This window comes from Myotis lucifugus, unplaced genomic scaffold (assembly GCF_000147115.1).
Source record: "Myotis lucifugus unplaced genomic scaffold, Myoluc2.0 scaffold_241, whole genome shotgun sequence".
Lineage (NCBI taxonomy): Eukaryota > Metazoa > Chordata > Mammalia > Chiroptera > Vespertilionidae > Myotis > Myotis lucifugus.
The window spans coordinates 1,122,942-1,149,951 of record NW_005871289.1 but is presented as its reverse complement, the minus strand read 5'-3'; the positions used below and the strand labels follow the sequence as shown (position 1 = coordinate 1,149,951).

General features: G+C 42.4%; 1 protein-coding gene across 4 annotated transcripts in view; it reads right to left on the bottom strand.

Moving 5' to 3' along the window:
• The window catches only part of RUNX2 (runt related transcription factor 2), a 120,961-nt gene that overhangs the window by 80,250 nt on the left and 13,701 nt on the right, over positions 1-27,010 (bottom strand). The window lies entirely within an intron of this gene.

Sequence of the window (27,010 nt, the reverse complement as noted above, 5' to 3'; positions counted from 1 at the left end):
CTCAATCATTCACTGATTCTGAAGGAGGAAGTTCTTCCATTTCCTGCAAGAAAGTATTGGATAAATGCTGTGACACAGGTCCCAGCTGGTTTTTCCAGCTCCGTAGAGCACAAAGTAAAGACACAATAATCTGGTTTCAGGCAGCTCATGCCACCCAAGGGCCATGGCAGACACAGCTGTAGGATGCTGGCACTTCTCAAAACGAAGTCAAGGGTTTGTGTTTCCTTTTACATTATGCTCATGTCATCATCCTAGTCCACGGAAGGAGGGAAAAACATGTTTGTGTTTATTTAGCGATTGCTTCTTGGGTTTAGCAATCACTTAACAGTTCACTTACTCATCCTGGAACTCTACTCCCTGTGAACCCGACAGACACCACAAGCTGGGTGCTGGTTCTGAGGGGGGAAAGAGAGCGCCTCACAGAACCCTAATATTCATTGAGAAGCCCAACCACCTCCACTGTGGAGAACATTGTTCTCATTTTGAACACAATCCATGAGTTCAACTCATTGTCTAATTGGTCTTATCCTGCGAATTAATAAGATAAAAACATTCCCATTAATTTATTTCCAGGATAACGTGAGGATCAGGCTGCACATATTTCAGTGTATTGTCTCAAAGCAGCGTGATCCAGAGAAAGAAGAGGAGCAAATAAACTGAGCTCCCTGTGCTTGCCAGGGAAACTAAACTAAAGGAAAAAGGGAACAAACATAAAAGGATAGAGAATTAATATGTGGGGTTTTTTTTAAAGCATTTAAATAAATGTGAGCATCACGATAGACATTTCTTTGGTTTACTGCTATAGGACACTTATGCTGAGGGAATCCATCACTCTTAACTCTACTGGCCAGACACAAGGAAAAAACCCAACATATACCAAAAGAAATAAAGATTAATGTGAGAAAGGGTTTTTTCCTCCCCAGCTAGAAAGGAAATATCTCCATCCTTTTGGAATAATAAGGAAACTTAAAATGCCTTAATGTCAGCCTATTTAGCAATACAGCCCACCTTATAGCATTACTTTACTATTATTACTTAGTCAACTCACTCACTCTGTAATATTGCCTGAGGATGATAAATGCTTCCTCATACAGGCTTTTCCTCGTTTCTTTATGGAAAATTTTTATTTCTATTGGAAAGCAATGGCACGCATTTTATTTCCATTAGAAAGTATCAGCGTGTATTTTATTTCCTGTGTGCCTAAGAGCAGAAAGAAAGACAAAGAAGTGACCTAGAAACCAAAATATTTGGTAGACTCCTTCCCTTTAAAACTCACTGATCAGCATTTGGTGCAGAGAAGCTGGCTGTGGCCTGCGCCTGTTCCACTTCACATATATAAGCGGCTGCCGCTCTGCGAAGCGGCCTGTGCCAACGCCTGTACCCTTCACGCAGGTCCAGATGGGGATGCCTCCAGCCTCGGGTCCTGGCCAGCCAGTACACGTCTGGGCTCAAACAATAACTTGTTTCTTTTCTGACATGAGCACAGAAAGACAATATTGCACTGTGGCTCATAAAAAAGTATGCTAATTGGTGATGCTTTCCAGACATCTATGTCAAAATTAACCTGTAGTGGATGCCCACTTGCTTACATTGCATTCGAGTTCAAATCACTTGCTCTGAAAGGGAAATGTTTACTTTTGTACACATTTTGGTTTCAACCTCCAAAACCATTGCTAGAAATTCATCGTAACCACGGAATATCTGCTTGAAAACCCAAACCCAAGTCCATCATTTTAATGCCATCAATTAAAACATACTGTTTTTAAACCGCTATTGTGAATAGTGGCATATCGTCACCACACAAACCATTAAAACCAGAGCCGTAGTCCTGATGAATTAATTACTCAGAACTATAGTTCATAAATTAGTGAGCGCTCACTATCTCACGCTTAAAGTTAGGTTTTAGCCAACTCAAGAGCTCCTTCACTCATGGTCCATCTATCCCCAGCTGCATTGCTAGGTGGACTGCTCATCCAAATATACCTCAGACCCAGGAGAACATCAGTACCAAGGAGAAACAGTGCAGTTGTCACTGATATAAATAACTTTGCAGTGTAGATCATAACAATAAATCCTGCAGTGTATTTAAACCAATTTCCTCCAGACAGACGATCAGAAATGGAACCCCCTTTCCCTTTATTCTTAATCCCTGTGTTGCTTATATCTTAATACCTTCTATTTTGATGATTCATTTTTATGAGTGTCACATGAATGGCTGGAGGTGGGGGAGAGCTCAAATTTGATAGTATTCTTTTGCAGTTGGGCAAGCCAAATCTGGTCATGCATTCTAACCACAGCTGTACTGGGAGAATATTTTTAAGGCTAGAAATGTGTGTAAACAAATCACATTTTTTATAGAAACTGCAGCAACAGATTAATATTGCTAATGTATTTACTAAATATTACAAATTCATTTAGCAAACTATGTGATAGCCACAGAAAAACATACAAAATCCAGTAAACTGTAATCCCTCACAAAACCGAAAGAAAGAGAAACATAAACCTAGTTTTGTCACAGTCTGGCTTCCTCCCACACATTTCCTGCCATTAAGAGCGCTGTAGTCCACGCTTAGAACAGAGTTTGGAAGGGTGCCCGGAGGAGTGCCATGGCACATAGTAGGTTCTCAATAAAGACTTGTTAACTGACTGACTAGGACTCACTTCACGAATGTTTCCCCTTCTTCAGACACTCCATCCTTATGCACTTTCCTTCCCTGGGGTGTTAACACTTACTTTAATGGCACATGAACTCCCTAACAGTAAGGTTCAATCCTGACTCTCATCACACATAGATTGTGAAGGTACCTTTCCAGGTGGTTTCCTTGCCTCCATAGGCTCTTTACCTCCTGTTTCTTGTCTTTGGTTCCTCCAGCTTCCCCCACCAAACTAAAATATCCCAGTTGTATCACAACACTGGAGGTCTTCTGCAGATAGTGGTAGAATTTTCTCTAATCCCTGCAATTCCACCTCATATAGAAATCCAAAGCCCTCCACTTTCAACTATCCTGCAGGAGAACCAATAGGGCCACCCTCCAACCTAGCCCATGAACACAGACCCTCTTGAATGACCATCACAGCCCTGCATCATCAGCCTAATTCTACTTGAGGTCCTCTTCTCCCCAGCAGTCACCCTCTGTTCCAATCTGGCCTTTCTCTCTACCGGTAGGTTTGATTACTCCCATGTTTCTGTTAAAGATGCCAAGGCCCTGAGAGACAAGATGGTTTTCCAAGGTCACTCATTCATGAGGGGTCAGCACCAGGGCTCCAGTTTTGCAACTGAGTACAATTGGTCTTTCCATTATGCCAATCCCCTTCCAGTCTCTGCCCCATTCACTAATCCCCTCATAGAAAACACACTGAATGGGTTCATTTTCTAAATACCTTTGCCCACCTTCTAGCCTCCATTTTCTCTTAAACTTTCACCAAACAATCTTTTTTTTGTAATTTTATTGAATTTATTGTGGTGACACTGGTTAATAAAATTATATAGGTTTCAGGTGCACAATTCTATAATGCATCATCTGTGTATTGTATTGTGTGTGCCAAACGATCTTTTGAACCTGTCCTTTCACTGACATTTCTTTTGCCAAGATTGCCAATGTCTTCCACATTGCCAGACCCAGGGGCAGCACTTGGTCAGAAGAATTTGACTCAGCTGATGTCATTATTCTTGAACACTGAGTCCCTTGCTTCCTGGATACCATGTTCTTTTGGGCTCCTCCTACTCACGGACTATACCTGCTCAGTTTCCCTCACTGGTTCCTCCTTTCAATTATAATTTTCAAATGTTGGGAATTACCCCAGGACTTTGTCCTTGGTCCTCTTCTCTTCTCTATCTAAAAGGTATTTCTTCCAGTCCCCCGGCTTAAATACCACTCCAGCCTTGACCTGACTCACATTCTGGATCCTTCACGATCTGGGCCTTCAGGCACCACTCCCTACCACCAAATCCCTCTGTGGCCTCATCACCTACCACTTGCCCAATCACTTGCTCTGCTACAGCATCACTGGCCACACCTGCTACTCCTTAAGCACACTGAGGAGCTTGGCCTCAATGCCTTTGCCCTTGACATTCCACTGCCTGGATTCTTTCCCCCTTCCTAACTTAATTCAGGTCCACGCTCAAATATCAGCCCCTCAGCAAGCCCGCCTAATTTACATAAAAGAGCATCTACTTCCCCTCCATGATCTCTATCCCCTTATTCTGCTTCATATGTCTTTCAAGTACTTATCACTACCTGCATATTTGAATGTTATATATTTATGTTTCCTCATTAACTGCACCTCCAACAGAATGCAAGCTCCGTGAGGAGGGAAAAGTGTGTTTTATTAAAGGTTACATCCCTAACACCTAGAAGAATGTCTAGCATAGAGCAGGACTCAATAAATACTTGTTGAAGGAATGAATGTGTGATAGCATCAGACAATTGAATAAATAATACCATTTATTTAATTATTTGGTAATTATAGTGTTATTTTCTGAACCATATTTTAATTCCTTAAGGGCAGAACTTTGTGCCTGGTGTTCCAAATTTGTATGTAGTTGGCAGAGTTATGGACACACAGTACTAGTAGATGCTCAAGAAAAAATGTAGATGCCTGATTGACTGATTTGAGCAATGCAAAGAAAAGTGGGATCCGGATTTCAAGGATATTCAACAAGTAGTTATTTTTAGGTTATTCTATGTATGCAGATTTCCTCAAAGAAAATTAACTTACATAGTCGCTGCCCTGAGGGGATATAGTTCTATCTTATTGAAAATGGAAAATCATGTATGTAGACATAAAAAGGTATAAAAATAAATAAAAACATGTCAAGCCTATGCCAAGAACCCAAGCTGAAGTAAATTCACCTAAAAGATAGAAGAGTAAAGGTTGAGAGCAAAGAGGGGATATGGCATTTTAACTCAAGAAATGAAGATAGAAATAAGAACTGAAGAATATTCCATACAAAAGGTGAAAGGATAATCAGGAAATGGTAAAGAAGAAGGAAGTGGTTCAAAGCTACAGGTTTCTGTCAGGTTTTAGAAACAAAGAACAGCAACCTGTCTCTATTGACAGTCTGTTCGGAAAGGATGGAATATGGAGCTTGAGACTTTGCATCAGTAGCACCCACATCTCAAATCAAAAACATTACAAGTAGCAGAGCTCTGGAATTTCAGGATATTGGGAGGTTTTGTAATATGTCCAAATCATCGTATATAATAAAAGGCTAATATGCAAATTGACCAAACGCGGAACAACCAGTTGCTATGACATGCACTGACCACCAGGGGACAGACGCTCAATGCAGGAGCTGCCCCCTGGTGGTCAGTGTGCTCCCACAGGGCTCAAAGCTGGTGGCGGGAGTGCTAGGGATGTCCGACTGTGAGTGGGCACAGACCGAGCTGAAGGAACCCCCCCCCCAAGGAGTGCACAAATTTTGTGCACTGGGCCTCTAGTTTTTAAAATAAATCTCTCTCTCCTGCCACAGATTACAACCTATAGGTTTTATTTATAAGATGAATATGTGAAACCTGACAGGTTCATTGAGCTAACTGGAATATTCTGTTAGCAGTCTGTTATTCATGTAATTTTAATGGAAATTTTATACCAGAGAGAAAAAAAATCATGAAATTATTTTTGTTGACTTAATTTATTTACAGGGTAAGAAGGATTAGAAACCAAAGAAGGTCATGCTGTACTTGCCAGTTAACACCTTTTGGCACTGAATAAATGTATAATTTATTTAAGTAATCATAGTTGGTTCCTTAGTGACCCAGTATTTCTGATTTTTTTCATTGTTACAAAAGTGAAATATGAACTCTAGTTTCATCAAGACATTAAGATGCTTAACGAATACTCTGCATCTCCTGTAAGTTGCTTTAATTTCTTACCCCAGAACACATCATGGCCTCTGTTGAGCTCCCATGTACTCAGGGCATCTCCATTTGTCCTAGTCTATGCCTGTAAGCCTCTTGTCTTGTAACAGGGAAGAACGCACTCTAGAATCACCTCTGCAGACTATTCAGAGCTTTTGACCCCAATGGCTGACTGAGCCTCTAGTTTTTCCTCTCGGTCACAGACCCTCCTCAGCCAAGTCACCATTGCCCTGGTTTCTTTCTTCTGCCTTGTTCTGTTGGGCAGACTCCCCACAGAGTCCTTGCTTCTTTTTCTCTACTTCACTTAGTCCTCCCTCCTCCCCCTCCTCCCAGCATTAGAAGTCAGACAGGAAAGGCTGGTTTCCTTTTCACAAGTTTTGAATAAAAATAATAGTAATTCAGATTACATTTCCAAGTAGACTAAGTAGCTTAAAAAACAAGGTATCTGCTGAGCAAGATGCTTCTTATTTTCCAGATCTCCTTATGAACTGAGGATACATTGTAGATTTCGGGATTCTTTAAGAATCTTGAATCTACATTCTGTCATCTTTTATGTTTCTAGAACTCCAGAAATAGGCAAAACCATTGTCTGATTTTGGATCTTCCTTCTACTGACTCCAATGGAGATGGACCAGAAAGAACTACTCTGCCCACTGATTCAGCTATTGCTGGTCCACAGCCTTTTTCTGTTGGGAAAAGTGAAAACTACCTTTTCCTTCCATTCCTGGTCATGACGAGCAGCTGCATTAAAGAGACAATCTTTTTTCTTACATCTTTTTTTCCATGTTAATTGACCTAAATTTTTTTCTTCACTTGTACTTGATTCCTACTAATTTTGCCAAAAAACAAAAACAAACACACACACACACACACACACACACACACACACACACACACACAGTATATAAAAATTAGTTAGCTTTTCTAGTTAGAGTAACCTGAAATTATTTTGGCTAGAGGAATATTTTCCTCACTTTCCTTTAAATCCTCATCTGGAACCTTTTCTCTTGCATTTGGTTTGAGTCATACTAAACCATTTGTAAATACGAAATGTTCAACAGAGATGTGTGACGCTGGGCAAGTCCCTTAACTTCTCAAGACTTCTTCCTCACTTGCAAAATGGCATCTTTTCTGCCCATTTCACAGGGTTATTGTGAAATCAACAGAGTTAACAAATTTTATAAACTACACAAATATAGAATATGACAGTTTTCTCAAAGGCAGGTCTGCAAATTCTAAGCGAAGGCACACAGAACCACTCCAAAGAAGGACATGCGGAGATGGGGCCTCAAAGAGGTTGGAAGAAGAGACCCAGAGGACCCTCAAAGCAAGATTAAGGCACCCAGCACAACATACACTTGGTCATTTAGCACACCAGGCATCACATGAGCAGCTACAAAACAGAATAAAGATGAAAGGGGAAAGAAACAAAAAGAAAAGCAAGGAGGAGAATGTACAATCCATCATAAGTTATATTCTGATAACAAAAAAAATTAAGTCATCCTGTAGGCTATGATATTTTTTAAAAACTAAGATAGGAAATTTTATACTAATTTTTATAAACTGATTTTTAAAATGTTTGCCTTTACCAAATAGAAGATTTACCATTTTGAGATTAAGAATTAGGGTATAGTCTGATTCCTTCTAATAATTAAAAAATAAAATCAGCTTAGAAGCTATGAGCTGAAATTTATCAAATAAAAAGTATGTATGAATATACATGCATTCACACAAATATGCACTTACAACAAATACTAAAAGGAAATACATCAAAATATTACTTGGGGTTATCTTTGGTATTGAGTTTCAAGTGACTTTTACTTTCTTCTTTATGCTATCTAAATTTTCTGAAACTTTTGTAACAAATGCATTTCTTAGGTAGTAATTATTTAAAACAAATGTTACTGTGAGTGGATAAATGAGCTGTGGTACACCCAGACAACGGAACATTATTCAGTGTTAAAAAGAAATGCACTGTCTGTTCAACAGACAAATTCAGTAAATTCAGTGTAAAATTTAGCCAAAGAAAGCATTTGCTGTCCAAATTGCATTGGTACTCGTAAGAAGCCAGTTAATATAAACACCAATATGAAAGACCAATAACATTTTGTTATAAACCCTCAAAAAAAGAAAAGAAAAGAAAATGCACTATCAAGCCATGAAAAGACATGGAGACACCTTAAATGCACATTGCTAAGTGAAAGAAGCCAATCTGAAAAGGCTACAGACTGTACGGATCCAACTATATGACATTCTGGAAAAGGCAGAACTATGAACACAATAAAAATATCAGGGGATTCCAGGGAGTAGGGGGTGAACAGGCAGAGCACAAAGGATTTTTAGGGAAGTAAAACTACTACCAAGTATACTACAATGGTAGATACAAATCATCATACATTTGTCCAAACCCATAGAATGTACAACACCAGAAGTGAACCCTAATGTAAAATAAAGACTTTGGGTGATAAGCATGTGTTAATCAATGTAGGCTCATCAACTGTAACAAACGTACCACTCTGGTGGGGGATGTTGATGGAGAGGCTGTGCACGTGGGGTGGGTGGAGGAGGACAAGGGAATCTCTGTGCCTTCTTAATTTTTCTATGAACCTAAAACTGCTCTTAATATATTATATCTGAAAAACAAATGTTACTGAAAATGTAAGAACAATGGAGCGGTACTGAACATCACATATGCCTTTGTTACTAGTCCCACAAATGTATTTTCACCAAACCAGGGTATTTTCCACACAAACTACTGAAACTAAAAGTATTACTACTTCTCTACAATGGCAGGGCATTTACCCATGGTGGCATTAAAGACTGACAGGAAAAAACAAATCCTGTATAGTAGGTAAGAATATTCATTTTTTGTGACTAATAGTAACTCTAAATTCTCTAAGAGGAAAAGATGACTTAGGTAAAGATGAACAAGACCCAGAGGAGTCCAGAGTTACATGGCTGATTGTCCTAAGAGACCTATAACCCTGGCCCCTCACCTTAGCACACTGTGCTGAGGACAAACCAAAGGACCACAAATAATATTTGAGGCTCTAAGTTAGTTTAGATTTGACTCAACCTCTGATATAAAGTTTTTGACTAAACCTCTGATATAAAGTTTTCCCCTAAAAATTACTCACAGATATTCAAAGCCTTTGTTATCAAGCAGCAGAAAAAGAACTGACTCCTGATGTGAAGTCAGAAAACAGAGTTGACTCCCTATTGTAATGCAACCTCTTGAGACCTCAGTTTGCTCATTTATAAAAGAGAAGTTAATGGATAGAAAACATCCAGTGCAGAGCCTCAGGAACTCAGAATTTAGTTTTATTCTCTGACACCTCCTATTACCCCCACCACCACCACAACACACACACACACACACACACACACACACACACACACACACTTTAAATTGGATGAGGTTTGTTACACTCGATTTAGCTTTGGAACCCTTCCTGCAAATCAAAATGTACTCGGAAGCCCATTTTGTGCTGCAGCACCTTGTCTGCTAGAAGGAAGAGGGTAGAGAGAAAGACAGCTTCATAAGGAGAATAGATCTAGTGGTTGACAAAAAAGTGAAGAGAAGGGAAATACAAGATAAACTGAGATAAATAGGAGATTGCAGGATGGATTCTCCATGGGGGCAGAGAGCAGGTGTGGGGCAGACAAGGGGACTGAAAACTGTAAGGAGACATGGTTTTTGGCCAAAAAGTTGACAACTGACACGTACAATTTATTAGTCATAAACTTTTGTAAGTTATTAAAATAAAAGTTGGAACCCTACACGTTTCCCTATAAAATAAGCCCTTTATCTCCTGATATGTTAAAAATAAAACTGGGTACAACCCTTGGCTTTATTCCAGTTTTGCTGTGGCTCTTTCAAGTTAGATTCTCAAAGTTATTTCCTCAACACCTAGCGCTCCAAGGCTCTGACACAGAGCAGGCTTGCTGTAAATGTTCACCCAACTAATGCGGAAATCAATGTAGAAACAAGTACGCTTTATTTATTTATTTCATGCAAACTGACTTTTCTTCCTAAGGTTAGCTTATTTTAATTACCAAAGTCACCGAGAATAAAAGGGTCTAAGTATCAACATCAGAATTTCACTCAGTTACTATAGGGACTTTGTAAATGTGCAGAGGTCTTAAAATTTAAGACCCTAAAATATAAATAAGAATATTTTTGAAGCAGTTTCCAGTAGCCTTGCTAAATGTGCAAGAGGCCAGCGTGACATTTTCCTGACGTAAAAACTATCAAAATCCATTCTAAGAACTGGCCAAATAGTACCAGGGATAGAACTAGGGACAGAACTCAGATATGGCTCGGCTTAGGGAGCTCTTTGCAGTATTAGAAAAAGAAGAGAGAGGAGAGGAGAGGAGAGGAGAGGAGAGGAGAGGAGAGGAGAGGAGAGGAGAGGAGAGGAGAGGAGAGGAGAGGAGAGGAGAGAAGAGAAGAGAAGAGAAGAGAAGAGAAGAGAAGAGAAGAGAAGAGAAGAGAAGAGAAGAGAAGAGAAGAGAAGAGAAGAGAAGAGAAGAGAAAAAAGAGGTGGTTTTCGTCCAATAGACATTTTATGCAATGTATTCCATTTTAAAAAGAATGAAAGGAGGCCTTTATTAATTAGAAATGCTACCTACTGCTTCAGACACAAGGATCTCTCCCTTCCCCATAAAAGTTTTTATTTACAGCTATATTTGACTCATCCTGTTGAGTTCCTAGCACAGAGGCACACAGCGCAGTGGTAATAACCAGAGGCATCTATCTAGATCATCAGATTTCCTTCCTCTGGTCAGTGTGTGCCACAAATCTCGCGCTGCAAAAGCTACATTTCATCTTCCAGTGTCAGAGTCTTTCCAATTCAGTTGCAAATTTTTATTTACTCATAGTTGAGTTCTCCTAACGAAAGAGATTGACATGGTGACTCCATAGTACATGAGGGCTTCTCGTAGCTGTCACTGATGATAGAAGGTTAACCCTCCACAAAAAAGGATGCTTGGTGCTGTTCCATCTCGTCAAGTCCCTTCCTATTAACCAACTTCTATTCATATGCCACCACTGGACTAATATGTGACCAACGAACTACCATCAAACCTCAGCACAGATCCTAGACAACTTGGAGAAAAGTAAAGAGAAAGGCATCTCTCCCTTTTGGGTTATTCCAGCTACTTGGCTCTACCAAGAAATCATATTAAAAAGGGCAGAAACATGGTCTGTAAATAATAAAATGGGCCTATATTCTACATTTTGTCCATCTATGCTTTCCTAATTATAGAATCCCAAAACTTCTGCATCCCAGGCCCCAGCAAATTTCCTTGCTACGTCCGATCTGTGCCACCAATGTAGAGTTCTAAAAATACCCACGGAGAGTCCTTGTGGGAATCCCCTGAGAACTGATCAAAGCCCAGGGCCTTCCACTGACAGGCCACCCAAATCGCCCCCTCCTGCTCCCTTAAGTCTTGCAGCAGTTCTCAACCTGTGGGTCGCGACCATCGGAAAACACCATATAGCCTATCAGATATTTACATTATGATTCATAACAGTAGCAAAATTACAGTTATGAAGTAGCAACGAAAATAATTTTATGGTTGGGGGTCACCACAACATGAGGAACTGTATTAAAGGGTTGCGGCATTAGGAAGGTTGAGAACCACTGGACTCTTAGGCCTTTATGAAACCTCTGTCCTTTGGGATCACACGTTAGACATGGTCAGACCATGTGTCCCACCTTCCCCAAAGCCCTGAGCACAGAAAGCTCCACTCTCTAGCACAGATTCTCTAAGGTAAGGGAATTTGCTTCCTAAGTCTTACCTAAAGACCTCAAGGAAGGAAAGAACTCAGGAAAGAACAGACAACCAGTTTTTGTGGCCACACCAATGGGTCTTCTGTTGCTTCGGATAAACCAGTATTATCAGTGTCACAGCTTATTCCTCAGGGAAACAGCCTCGGTTCACGGTATCTCAAAGGGATTGCAGACAATAAAGGACAAATGCCCTTCCACTGTGCCCATCTGGGTAATGAAGAGACTTTCCCATAACTAGGTTTGCAGAGGAGGGCTCCTCTTCATGAGAGCAGTAAGCCACATCTCTCTCTGTTCAGTTGTTTCTCTTCCCGGTAGCAATCTTTTGGCCTCAAGAGCAGAAAAGAAAGGACACACATCCCTTGAAGTTCCTCTTCCCTACGGAGAAGGTAGCTGTCGTTTTTAAGATCCCTTAGTAGGGGCTTTGAAAATAAATGATCCGGGAGTAAGGGGTGGGAGACACTCAAATGTAGAAATCATGAAAGGAACTAAATGAGGTCCCAAAGTGCCAAGGCCACCAAGAAAAGCGCCCAGACAAGGAAGGAAGCAAGCCAGTAGAAGGGAGTGGGTTGTGACTTCTGACCCAGCCATGGCTGTGGGTGGTTCTCCAACGGAGCCGATGCTGTGGAAAGACCAAGTGCAGTGGCTCAAGGGTCTAAATGTGCTTAGTGAACCAAGGAGCCCAGGTTATTTTGGGAGGAAAGAAAAATATGTTTCCTGAGTATTTTTCCTTTCCCCTCGCTTAGCACCACACCCATGTCGCCTCCTTCCCAGTCGTGTCACCTGTTTCAAAGTCTGCTTCTTTAGTCTCTTTGATTATTTTTTTCCCTTTAGAGAAAATTACATCCACTCAGTTCAAAACAAAAAAAAACCCATCTGAGAACACGACATGTGTGTGTGTACTTTGTTTTTTCCTGGTTTCATCAGGAACCTGTAAGTGCTTAAAGCAAAACCATCTGCAAAGTGTGCTAATTGATTATTACAAAAGTCGCTCGGACAGGTATTTAATAAGCAAAAGAGAAGATTAAAGAATAAATTTAAACACAAAACCTCTGAGGCCTGGCTTCACTGAGAAAGGTTAACCCAGGAAGCAGGGCTGGAGTCGAAAGAAATGGATAGTCATGCAGCCAGCCTTTCTCAGATCTGCTCTGCTCAGCTTCTTCGCTGCTCTACCTGCTTTTAAATGCGTGAAAGGTTTGTTTTCAAAAATAAATCCGGCCCATTTCCCCTCTCCTTCCTTCTCTGGGCCGATACATTCCTTGAGGGTGATTTTTGGATTGCACCTAGACAGCCCCAGATTATATGAACTCTGGTGTCACCTGGAAATGTTTTCAATTTCTCCGGGTAGAGAAAGAACAGAGAAAAAGAACCCAACTTCATAAAGCCCTACCTTTTCTATCTGGCATATTCAAGTCAAATAAACCTGAGCTTTTCTAACAACGAAAGAGTCTCACCCTCACTCAGACCCAAATTCTTCCTAATGCATCTATTCTGATTATCAATAACAACGTTTTTTGATCATGTGGCAGATCTGTTCCTCTTTTTGGTCATATTTTTCTCAATTAAAGATTCTAATGGCCATTGAAGTAAGACAAATTACCCTCATCATTTATGTCTACAAACCTCTGTGACTCTGAGCTTCAGAATTATAATGGGAAACAGAAATCGTGCCTTTGATTTTAAAAAGCAGAAAGGTGGGGCTTTGCTGAACTTCATAAACACACACAGAATCGCGAACAAGGAAGGGATTTGAATGAAAAGCCCTCCCGTCACACCCTCAGCCTTCAGTAACCCCTTTTATTAACAATTCTTGTAGTCAAGAAGTCCTTCTTGAAATCTAACCTAAATCTATCATGCTTCAGTTAAAAACCTGTTCTCTCTCTCTGACGGTGCCAGAGACAGAACAGCTGGTCACCATACACTCCTTAATAACTCCTCATAATTTTGAAGTCTGTTATTAAGTCATTTTTCAGTCTCCTCTTCTTGAAGCTAAATAATCTCTCAAGTCTTTCAACTTATCCTTATAGGTTCAATTTTACAATCCTTTAATCAACATCAATGCTCTTTGCTAAACATTCTTCAGTTTTCCAAGTTGCTCTTATGTTTCGAAACCCTGCTCACCTTTGCAATTGCTCCTCGTCCATGAAAGCCCAAGACTACTTCGGTGCCTTTCACACAGTCCACAGAATCTCCTCGAGCAGGTAACCTGCTGCTTTGTTTGGGTTATTTTTAATACAAACCTGCTTCTATGGCTCCTTCTCCAAGAAAAACACGTTCTTCGGGACCCAGGATTCTTACTGAGCACAGAGGAGCCATTCCCCCTCCACCTATGCCCTGCGGTCTTCCTCACCAGAGCTCTTCAAGGTCTTTCCCGACCCACTTTCCCTAAACTATCTGTTATAAAATGAGTATCTAGCTCAGCGGTTCTCAACCTTCTGGCCCTTTAAATACAGTTCCTCATGTTGTGACCCAACCATAAAATTATTTTCGTTGCTACTTCATAACTGTAATGTTGCTACTGTTATGAATCGTCATGTAAATATCTGACATGCAGGATGGTCTTAGGCGACCCCTGTGAAAGGGTCGTTCGACCGCCAAAGGGGTCTAGACCCATAGGTTGAGAACTGCTGACTCGCTAATCTGACCTGGCCCACTTATTTAAACCAAGGGGTGAGCCATCAATGCCTTAAAACACTTTATCCTTTGCAGACCACGATGAAGGCCCTGTCCTCAAAGCCTTGACTCCAAGGAGGACCTCAGGCGCCTTGGTAAAAATCAAATGAGAGAGGTGTGGGGCCAGTGGGGATGGACATGGGGAATTCCGTGCTCCTCAATCATGCCACACCAGCCTTGGTTAGAATCATACAACAGGCAACTTCTGGGTGTGTTGTTTCTACTCAACTCTTTCTGCAACCTTTTCTTAACCATTTGGGCATTTCTAATGCTCTCTCTTCTATCAAAATTATTTTTTTTTTATTCTGACACTGATTGCATCAGGGCTCCGCATAAGATGTGTGCCCTCTGCCTGAAACCTCTGCCCTGTTCTCTGTGGAGCTGGCTTTCCCTCCGCTCTAACATTCCCTCCCCAAACAGGCCTTTCCCTGCACATTTGGAATCGGCTCCTATCTGTCCCCTAATGCCCCATTATTCTTTATTAATACATCAGTGCGCTTTATAGCACTTACCACAATTCGCAATTAGATGCAATTATAGATAAATGTTCATTTACTCGTTTCTTGTCTGTCTTCTCCACAGAACGCAGGCTCCTCAACGGCGGGATCATGTCTGCTCTGATCTGGAGCCTGGCACCTGGCTAACAGTACACACTCAAAAATAATTTTTGAGTGAATAAATGTCCCCACTGCCAGAAATACTTGTGTTTTAACGCCTATCTTGAATTGTCATTAAAAAGGCTCTGTCAACTATTATAAAGGAGGAGGGGGTGGGGGGGAATGGGGTAGTGGGAGGAAGGGGTCCTTCGGATCCATTTAGTCCTGGGCCTTCGGGCAAGGCTAGCCCTCCCATCACAAAATGCTGTGAATCCCACTCTCTTCCTCCTGCTCCTTAAAGCAATTACTCTCATTTCCAGTTATTCTCCCTCCTTTCAGATTCAACATAATCAGGCCACTTGTAGCTTTCCATCCTTTTCCTGATGCTATTTCCTCACTGCTGTTCCCTTCACAAAAATACTAGCATTGTCATAGAAAATATTCAGGAGATTATGCATCAAAATATTAGCAGTGGTCATCTTTGGAGATGCTATTAGGGACACTTTTTTATTTTCTTCTTTTGATTAATTTTTATTTTCCAATTTTTGTACCATGTACTTGCCTCCATTTTCTACTTGTGTGATCTTTTTTAAAGTACACTTGTGTTCAAGTACTAACTTTACTTCACTGATATTCAAAGTGAAATTCCATTGACGGTTACCTTACACAACTTATTTTCATCTCATAAAATGCTAAACTTTCACCTTAATGAATTGAAGATGAAACAGAAAAACACACAAACAGAAAAACACACACACACACAAACTACATATATGCCTTCTCTGTCTGAGGTCTTATACCTTGGAACTTATATATAAAAGCCTAAGCGACCGAATGACCGAACGACCAGTCGACCGGTCGCTATGACGCGCTCTAACCACCAGGGGACAGATGCTCAATGCACAGGGTCGTGCATTTTTACTCCTGTCTGGATCGGGCCTGCAGGGATCTGGCTGAAACTGGCTACCCGACATCCCCCAAAGAGTCCTGGATTGCGAGAGGACACAGGCCAGGCCGAGGGACCCCACCGGTGCATGAATCCGTGCACCAGGCATCTAGTTTGCTATGTCGTAACACTGCTACATCACCAATAGTAAAACTTGCTTCTTGGGTAACCCTACTTCGTAACATCAACCAGGAATATCCTGGGCCCAACACCAGGAGCTTCCACACTTTACTGACAAAGCATCAGGGAGTTTGAGTAGTGAGTAACTGAACACAAAGAGACCTGGGCTCCTTGCCCGCTCCCATAATCATGTGCTGACTTGCAGAGTGACAAAGAACACGAGTTTTCAAATGCCCGTGCCTCAGTTTACCCAGCTGTAAAATGCATAATGCATCCCTCAGAGGGATGTAAAGAGAATCAGTGAGGTAATGTCTAAGTGTTTGGAAGTCCTTGGCAGAAAGGCGCTACATAATTACTATTTGGTATTTAAGTTGCCCTTCATGTGTGCCAAGTACTTTATGATCATTCCTTAGGAGTTACTCTCAGCTACTCTGAAGTTGTCTTCATGTCTATTTCCATTTAAAAGATGAAGAAATTGTATTGGAGAGAAGTCCAGTGATTCGTTTAAGATCACTAAGATAGCACTGAGGTCTCAAGAGAAGAATTTCCAGTCCTCCAATCCCTTTAACCATAACTGAACCCCCATCTTAAAATACAAACTACCCATACAGACGAATTCTCTGTTAAGCTACTGTGATGTTTCATGGTACAAAACACATTGCGAATTGTTTTTGTAGGATACAGTGAATGCTGAGGAGGTGAAACAGAAACCAAACCTCTAGAATTAGGAGCCTGGTCTTCACAATCACCTCACTTTCTTACACATCTACAATTCACCTCCCTTCCAGTACAGTAGCCTGCATTTTGGTGTCTTCATAATGTCCTTGAAGGGCCCATATTTTTCTACTAATTTCCAGAGCCAATCCTAAGGAGGCATAGAGCCCAGGTTAAACCACCAAAATACACAGTAGCATTTTTACCCAAGTTGTAGCTCATGAAAATTTGTGCCGAGTAGGTGAAGAATGAGAAGAGGCATGTCGCGGAGGGTGCGTACGCAATGCGAGGGTCAAAGGAAAGGCAGACAGTGCCAGCTGGGTTTAGTGTCCGCTGACCTCCTCCCCGCCAGCCCCTTCTGCACAGCTCCAATGACAGCCAACTCAGGAGCCACCATCCACTGTGCCCAGACGCAGTCCTACCCTCACCATGGCCTCCGGCTCTCTTCAACCTTGCTCCTCCAGCCCACACCTCTATTTTCTTCTCTCTGCTTCATTCAGTGATTCACAGACCACATAAAAGAAGTACCTTTTGTTTCTGAGCTCTGTACTCCCACTATAATGTCAGAAAATGTGCGATACCAACCTCTAAGAAATGCTGCTCTGGTTGTTCAATGAGCAACCAACAGCCAGACGACCTCTGAGGATCAAGTGTGGTGATGGAGTTCTTTAACACAGATTTGGATAGAAAGTTCCAAAGCAGCTTAGGGCTTGCCCGTGGCAAAACAGTAAAGTGGGGGATTTCATCTCCTCCGCGTACGCCCCTTTCTTTGCCTTCTCCCCCTCTGCGGGAACACTCCCTCCCACCTGTACACCAGCTGGCCCTGGACTCTTCAGAGCTCCCCAGGGTGAAAGGCGAGCAGACATTTCCTTCCATCCATCTCCCATGAAAATAGATCTGTCCTGTGTTCCATTCCCTTAAATACCATTCCAACGAGCCTGATAACAATGGCCTGCAAAATGTTAGCACAAAAGGAATGACCAGCAGTGTGGTTCTCGGGCACTCGGAGCAGAAAGACTTGCAGGAGGGCGCCCCTCCACTCCCATCAGGTGGAGCTGACACTTGCAGGATCAAACGCTGAGGCTACACTAACAGGCTCTTACTGGAGAACCACCGAAGGATCTACCTCAAGAGAAAGAAAACTGCCTCCTGAAGGAAGAACTGAGGTGCAAGAAGAAACAGTGAGCAAATAACTCAATCAGCATATAGACAAATAGCAAATAAACAGTTTGAACAGTGGTGATGCCTAACCCAGGGACTGTAAAAAACAAGGATGACAATATAAGACCAGAACATTAGAAGAGAGGGTTAGATGATGCTTTAAAAGATGCTAAATTATTCCAGAGGTGGGCAGAGATCGTGAGTAATTTTATTACGATAAATAATTTTCAAACCAGCAGAGAAGAAAGCTGGCCCGTATCTAGAGCAAAGCTGGGTAAGAAATACTCAGTAAAAAGAAACTATTAGCAAAAAGAGGGAAATACAGGAATATGAAAACCAAAAATTGACACTTGAAATTATATCCTGTGCTCTTAGTAGCGCACCAGCTCTGAAAAGCATCAGGACCCCACACGGCTATGGCCGACCTGCAGGGACGCTGTGATGCCCGCGGTTGGCCAAGACTGCCCTCAAGGCCGGCAAGAGCCCTCCCTGCACACCTGACTTACTGTTCACCTTCTGGTGCCCAGGACTTCCCTCTCCTTTTATCTCCCCAAACCTGCCCCCAACAAAGGATTCTAGGTGACTTATTTTTACCTGACTATGACTTGAAGTCTGAGTTAGCTTTTCTAGGGGTCCTTGGATTTAAGCCTTTATCCTAAATTTCAATGCTGTGCTTTTGTTTACTAGCACATAGATTGTAGCCACCCTTGCACAGCGGCAGGGAAAGTTGGGGAGGAACAGGGAGCCCTTCCTTTGCTATTTCAGCACACATCCCAAATGCAGTCTCCTACTCGAACTGCTGCATATGACCTTAAATTAATATCTTCCATCTAAATGGCTTCTACGCACTCTCTTATTAATTTCCAAAAGTGACTCGAAAAGCATGAGCAATTATTTTCTACAAAACTTGAGATTTTATGTGAAGACCAAAGATGTGCTTTCGTTGACATCCTCGTGTATCCCATAAATATGCTGGGTAGGGACAGTGCAAAGAGGAAGAGCAACGCAATGAATCCCTTTTCTCTGTTATTTCTAAGTATATCCTATTCGCCTCTGCTCCAGTCCTTGAAGAAAATGCTACAGGACAAACAAAATAGAAGAAAAGTAGTTCAGTGAGCTAGCAGAAATGATCTCTTTGGGGAAGGAAATTTTATTTTCAAATGAATAAATAAGTAAACAAACAAACAAATCTCTCAAGTCCCAAACACTGTTTTAAGGATGAATGCTTTCGCCCTGACTGGTTTGGCTCAGTGGACAGAGCATCGGCCGATGGACTGAAAGGTCCCAGGTTCGATTCTGGTCAAGGGCATGTACCTTGGTTGCGGGCACATCCCCAGTGGGGAGTGTGCAGGAGGCAGCTGATTGATGTTTCTCTCTCATCGATGTTTCTAACTCTATCCCTCTCCCTTCCTCTCTAAAAAAATCAATAAAATATATTTTTAAAAAAGAATGAATGCTTTCTGACTACACCAAGGTACAAACTACTGACACATTTGGATTGAGTATACGTGTGTTTTCAGAGAACACACACCGCTGGAAAAGCTGCCGAGCTATATTTAGAGTAAATCTATCAGCTGGAACGCATGCATGTGGAAAGTGCGCTCTTATTGTAAAAGCCAGGGCTCCTTGTTAACACAAGTCCAATACAATGAGAAAGCACATTCAGAACCGGGGAGCCAGGGGAGAGTGCAAAGGAGGGCCACGAGCATGTTTTAACGGCTGTGATAATTTGCCATGAAAGGATGTGAGGGCCACAGCTCCTTGCTACAGCATGCCATGTGCTGCTGAATTAAATTACTGCCATGCAGTCTGCTCGCGGAGGAATGTGTAAACAGGCCATATATCCTTGCATCAGATCCAGACTGTTGCACAACACACAAAAATGCCTCTCGATGTGTCATTTCCTTCTTGGCCATCTTCCCAGCTCCTGACAGGCAGTCAACAACCAAAAGGACTGAAAGAGATTAAAAACTGCTCTTCTCAAGAGCACATTCCACCGACCACCAGACCTAACCTCCACCAGAGCTCTGACCCCCCCTTCTCCATTCTCCTTAAAGAAAGGGGGAAGGGGGGCAGTTTTTTTTAACTGTTATTAGCCTCTTAAGTCAAAGGTTTTCAACAATGTTTTCTATACTAGGGACCAAATAATTAATATTGATGACAATCAAGCTGCTGCTTACATTTGCTGTCCTGTAAATATCAACATACAGCATTTCCCCGCAACGTCCATTCCTTGGGCACAGAGGCAGTATGGAACCAGAGTAAAGTCTGCAAGTCAAGAAGTTCAGGGCTTTTCCAATGCTTTTTTTCTGTGGTTTTTTCCAATTTTAGGCTAAGGACTAAAATTCAGGCCTGTGGCATCACAAGTATGGTACAAGGCCTATCAAGTTTTTCTCAAATTGTCTTCACAGACAGCAAGAATGTGAATGCAAGAACTGTGTCCGGAGGTATCAAATAACCTTAAAAATATTCTCCTGCTATCCCTCCATCCAACACATTTTAGATGGTCTCTGCCTTCTTTTACACGTGACCAACCTCTACACACGCACCCACCCTGGGCGCACAAACAAAGGGTGTGAGGTAGGTATCCAGCCACCATGAGAAGCCTCGCCTTCACCCAGCTGGGATGCAGAGCAGTGCAGGAGGAAAGCGAGCTGTCACTGACATCGTCTGGAATGAGGAAGAGAGCATGCCCAGCCCTCACTCTCCCCACCCTTTACTGGGCTGGAAAACAGTCTCAGAGCTGGGTGGAACAGCATGAGAGAAAATGAGACGATGCTGTGTCCAGACCACCCTGCTTTGTTTAAGTCTGCTACCTTCAGCTGATGAGGTAAAATGTCTGCAGGCGGAAGTGCCTCGAGAATAGGGAAGAATAAAATGTTCTCTAAAAAAATAAAAATAAAAATACGTTGATGAATTGGGCACAGGTGGGGAGAAGCAAACAGGAAAAGAGCACAGCCTGGCTGCAGGGCCTTCAGCCCAACAAGCTGAGTGAAGCCGGGTGCTGAGGCTGTCCTAGATACACAAACATCACCGCGCACTTCCCGGTAACCGCTCACTCACCTACGTGTCGGCCCTGCTGAAGTCACAGCGGGGCCAAGCAGAACAGCAGTGCAGCCCTGCACTCTACGCCTGCAGGAAAGAAGCCAGGTCCCTGGGAAAGAAAAGGCGGGGCTTCTCCAGGTCCCAGTGGATGGCTGGTCAGTGATGAACAGCAGGAACCCAGCAGTAAGTACACAGATGCTGACCTTGGTCTCTCTGTCAGAGTAACTATGAATTCCTTCCTTGGGGCATGACACAAATTTCTTAGAAACCCACTCACCTGTGTTAGGTATCCAGTTTGAAGGTGTGCTGGCAAGTGAGAATTTTCAAAGCTGGGTGACATCCTATATAATAAAAGGCTAATATGCAAATCAACCGAACAGCAGAACAACCGGTTGCTATGACGTGCACTGACCACCAGGGGGCAGACGCTCAATGCAGGAGCTGCCCCCTGGTGGTCAGTGCGCTCCCAAAGGGAGAGCGCCGCTCAGCCAGAAGCCAGGATCATGGGTGCAGGCCGGGCTGAGGGACCCCCCCCCCCCCCCCCCCCTCAAGGGGACGAATTTTCATGCACCGGGCCTCTAGTAAAGTATAAAACCTTGGACTTGTCCACTTGAGGATTCCTAAAATACTTCTGCTACAGGCTTTCCATGTTGCCAGGCAAGCTAATAACCTCCCTATGTTCAAATGTCTAATGTTCTCCTCTCACACGAGTATTGATCTGGCTCAGCTTGATACTGACCTGCTAATACCAAGCACCTCAAGGTAATTTGTCTGATAATTACCAAATTAAGAACGAAGCTACTATAATGGAAACTTGGAGTCACCTTGTAGAACTTTAAATGACCCCCAGATTAAAAAGTCAAGAGGCCTTTCAGAGAATGGCACCTCAAAACAATTATTTCTCCCGTTGCAGCAATGACATTTGCCATCGAAGCACTTATGGAAGTTGCTGTTATTGGAGATTCAATGAAACTCTGCCCCCACCATTCATATCTTTGTGGGGATTCTTCCCTTTGACTCTAGGCTGCCCCTGCATCTGGCTTTACCCAGCATCTGAAGGCAGTAACTCCATGACAGATCTGAGCCTTAAGAAGGCTTTGGAAGGCCTGACATCTCCCCACTTTTGCACCTTAGGGAGCCCTGAGCTGCCATGTAAGAAGTCAGACGTTGCCGGACATACCTCATGGAGAGACCACATGAGAGGCAGGTGGAGAGAGAAAGGCTCTAGGACTACGTGGAAAGAGAAAGGCCCCGCTGTCCGTCATTCCAGCCAAGCCTATCCTTGCAGACACCCCACCAAGGCACCAGGCATGTGAACGAGGCCATCGTGAATGTTCCAGCATCAGCCACCATCTTACCGCAGCCACATGAAAGACCCCAAGCGAGACCGCAGAACGCCCAGCCAGATGAATCCGTCAACCCGCAGAATCGTGAGAAATAGTAAAATGGTTGTTGTTGTTTTAAGCCATTAGGTCTTGGGATGGGTGTTATCTAGCAATAGATAACTGGAAAAGAGGCAAGAGAGGTAAAAGGATGCTGACCGTGTAAGGCAGCTTATCTTTCCATCCCCTGCACAGCCAACAACGCCTTTACCATCAGTCCTCTTCCCTCGACATAGAATAGGACACTGCTAACCCAGTTTTCACCTTCTGGTAGAAATCCTTAAATCAGACCACAGTTGGAACCCAGTGCATCCATGCAACACAGGATCCTAATAGAAACTGATGTGTAAAAGGGTCAGGTCTCCAAATGCATTACTGTTGCTGCCGCCGCTCCGCGGACTTCTCCGGCTGGCAAACACACGGCAGTTGCTCCTCAGAGCTAACTTGCCAACAGGAGGTCAACACCCCCTGCCTAAACACAAGACTTACAAATTTGGGATCTTAAGTATGATGTCATGTCTTAAAATGATAAGCTGGCAAAGAAAATAAATGGCATTTTGTAAAGATGTGCACCGTTTTCATGTTTACGCTACTTAAGATGAAGGTTCTAATAAGTCATCGGCTATGTTCCTTTAAAGGGAAGTTTTATAACTGAGATGAATCACAACTGCGAAAGATCAAAGTTAAAAAACATCAATGATGCCATGGGGTACTTTTTAATCTTGTAATGAGTGATGATCATGTGCTCTTATGAAGTGAGTCCAACTGCCAACGCCAGATGTGTATATTAAGAAGAGAAGTTGTTTGTGATGTGACAGCGCCGGTTCAGCTGCCAGAGACAGAAAACACAGAAGGATAAAACCGTTCTGATTTTTGAGTGAAAAGCAAGTTTTGGCAGATGTGTTGATAACCAGGGCCTCAGAGGGGGCATTGGGGCCCTAGCATCCTCTCTCGGACTTTGCCTTGCTGCAAAGTCATCAGTTCTGCACAGCTGTCTCCAGGCAGCATGGATACCTGCTCAAGACACAATTTATAACACTTATTAGTGTCATGTACTAATGAGCAGAAATTAGTAAAGCCATCTGCAAGGAAAAAAAATAATTCACTGGAGAACTGAATCTAGATGGTATCTATTTCCTGGACGCATGCTATAAGCAAAACTCACAACAAACGCCTGACACTGAAGGAAACTGCTGTAATAAAAGCCAACACGTAGTGAGCACCCACTCCATGACAATCACTGCCCTACGCATTTTACATGCACCACAGCATTTAACATCTTTACAGCAACTGATGGAGAAGATACTATTATTAGTATTTCCTTGGAACAGATGAGCAAACTGCGGCAAAGAGAAGTTGGGTCACTTGCCTACCACCGTACAACTAGTACGTGGAGCTGGGATTTCGATCCAGACAGCTGGACACCAAAGCCCACACCTTCAATCACTAAGCTATGCTGAATAAAGACCCAGCCAGTTAACCCAGAACTTGTCCTTGTTCAAATGGCTGATCTACCAGAAGTAGTCTCTTCAAAGAGTAAAATTCCTTTACAGGAATCAATAGTGCAGGATCCTCAACTTCAAACCATTAGAGTAATAAACAGATGTACACTATTTCTATGACAACCATTACTTAAAGAATTATAGTTTTGTGGGAGAGGAGGCTAAAACAATTGCACTAATTGTTTTTTTTTCCCCCTCATAAAAGCCTTTTTCTATAGCCCTTCTCGGTTAACAGTCAATAAAATAAGCCTTTCTGAAATCTAGAGCAGCGATTTTCAACCTTTCTCATCTCATGGCACACATTACTAAAATTCTGTGGTACACCAAAAAATAGATTATGTTTTTACCAATCTGACAAAAAAAAAGGTATAATTTTGATTCATTCACGCCAGACAGCTATTGTTGTGTTGGTTGTTGTCATTTTTTTTATTTGACAATCTAAGGGGAAAGAGGTCAGGTATTGCATGTTTTAAAAATTCTTGTAGCATGCTATTTGAAAATCGCTGATCTAGAGCAAGAGTTGACAATCGACAACCTGTGTGCCAAGTCTGACCCATCGCTTGGTTTTATAAATAAAGTTTAATTGAAACACAGCCACAAGCATTCATTTATGTATTGGCTAAGGCTGCCTTTGAGCTACAATGGCAGAGGTGAGTACTCGTAGCAGAGATCATATGGCCGCAGAACTGAAAGTATTTACTATCTGACACTTCAGAGAAAAAGTTTGCCAAACCATGTTCTAGAACAGTGGTTCTCAACCTTCCTAATGCCGCGACCCTTTAATACAGTTCCTCATGTTGTGGTGACCCCCAAACATAAAATTATTTTCATTGCTACTTCATAACTGTAATTTTGCTACTGTTATGAATCGTCATGTAAATATCTGATATGCAGGATGTATTTTCATTGTTACAAATTGAACATAATTAAAGCATAGTGATTAATCACAAAAACAATATGTAATTATATATGTGTTTTCCAATGGTCTTAGGCAACCCCTGTGAAAGGGTAGTTCGGCCCCCAAAGGGGTCGAGACCCACAGGTTGAGAACCGCTGTTCTAGAAGTTTTATCATTTAACATTATATACACACACTAATCCATCAAAATCCTACTATGCTCACAGTTGAAAAAATTGAAAATCTTGGGCATTTTTCACATCTGTGAGTCTCAAAATTAAAGAACAATATTGGGAAACATGCAATACTACATCTAGTGCCCAGGGTGGCCAAGAGCAGGGCAGAAGGAAATAACCCAGCACAGTCGGTCCAGGTTGTAAGGTTAAGATGTTACTGATACCAGACCCATCCCTATATCCAGACACTTAGTCACCTCATGAGGTCAGAGAAATGATGTCACATTTTCACAGATACTTTTGGTTCTGGAGAAATGTCACTCAGGCTGATCTAGGGCAGTAGTCGGCCACTCGAGATCTGTATCTGCTTCCCCCTCACACCCTCAGCAGCACCCACAGCTTGATCTCAGGTCACACACATACCATCTACCGTTGCTACCCCTAATCCTCACTTGTTTGCCTTTACAGGGCATTGAGCCCATCCACTAATTAATACTGCCAACAGCCTCTTTGGAACAAAGTCATGTTATCCTCACTTGAAAGAGAAGTAACTTTCCCAATGCTACCTTCTGTCACATCTTTCAGAATGTGGCAGCACGAACCCTTCCCTGTTTCCTCTCCTACTCATCAGCTTTTAAGCATTAAGTCTTGAGTGTATGAACACACACAGATACACACCCAGAGACACACACACAGAGAGACACACGCACACACACGCACAATAATGGTTTTTCCAAGAACTAAGAAAAGCAGCTGAGATCGGCAGGAAACATCTTTAAAAGATAAGTATTCGTGGGGCTAAATGTTCAAAGACTACTCTCCCGCTTTGTGCCTTACTAAAATGGATGTCCCTGCCTTTTCAGGAACTCAAGGGCTAATTAGATCAAATGTTAGAAGATGTCTCCCATCGTAAGGCATCACCCAGATTGATGGCAGTCCAGAAAAGTCAGGCAAGGCCCCGAACCGGGCAAGACAGCCCTGCTCTGTTCTGTTCCCCTGCACTGCATAACCACTGGCCCCTAGGCATGGAGACTTGGTGCAGCCGGAGACAAGTGTATGGCTAGCGCCTAATAGGACCTTCTCAAACTGAACAGACAGGGCCAGCACTGACCCAACATTGGGAACCTGGAAGAAAGCCATACACATGAAAGGAGAAAAGAAAAACCTCAAAGACTGGCTTCTGAGGCAGGAAACCTCCCTCGTTCAGGCAAGCAGTCAGCTTTTGTGAAGAGAGACAGCCGCAGGAGGAACGGAAGGCACCGTATGCTCCCACTTGGGCCGAGGCACCATTCACCAGCCCTTTTCTCTCGGTTTTAGGGGAAGAAAGGAGATGCCACGCTCCCTGTCTAGGCAGGTGTATTGTTATATAACAAATATTTCTGCCAGGTGTACCCCCACACAAACCAAACTAAACTCTGAACACAATGGCTAGGTCTCCGATGTATTCACTCATCAAAGGCAGAGTCCTATGCGATGTTTCCATTGGCACAGAATTTTTAATGTTGTATATGGCAAATAATCATTAATCTCTAAATACATTTAAATGCTGCTATGTCAAGTCTGTTCAAATCAGTTTGGGGGAGGGGGAAACCAAACCAGTTTCAATTCAGATTTAGGAGGAAAATGTATATGAGCCCAAACGAATTATGTGCACTTCCTTAAACTGCTGCTGGTTAATTAAACCTTCTGGATGCCCAGACAGACAAATAAACCAAGATGGATTTAAACCTGGTTGGAATCTATATGTTAAAAGAAACTATCTATAACAATTACTAGAACATGACCAAACAACAGTGTTGTAACAATCAAGCAAGTTATCGTTTGCAAATACATTCTTTGTAATTAAGCAGTGTGCTCTTTATAAAGGGAATTGAGTGGGCGAGGTAAAAAGTTAAAACACATTCTTAGACCATGGGAAACATACGCAGATGCTTTTTGACTAAGCTCAAGAGTTTTCAGTTTATTATTTTCTTCCTCAGCTCTCATGGGTCTGATCTGCCCTATCTAGTGGGTACAGTGGATGAGTAGAATCTCTTAGAAAATAGTTACTCATTTCTCAAAGTTATGTAGGCCTTAGCAATTTTGTGGCAAAGGTTAAGAGTATGATTTCTTTTTCTACCATCTGTGAAGTTGTATTAACTGTCC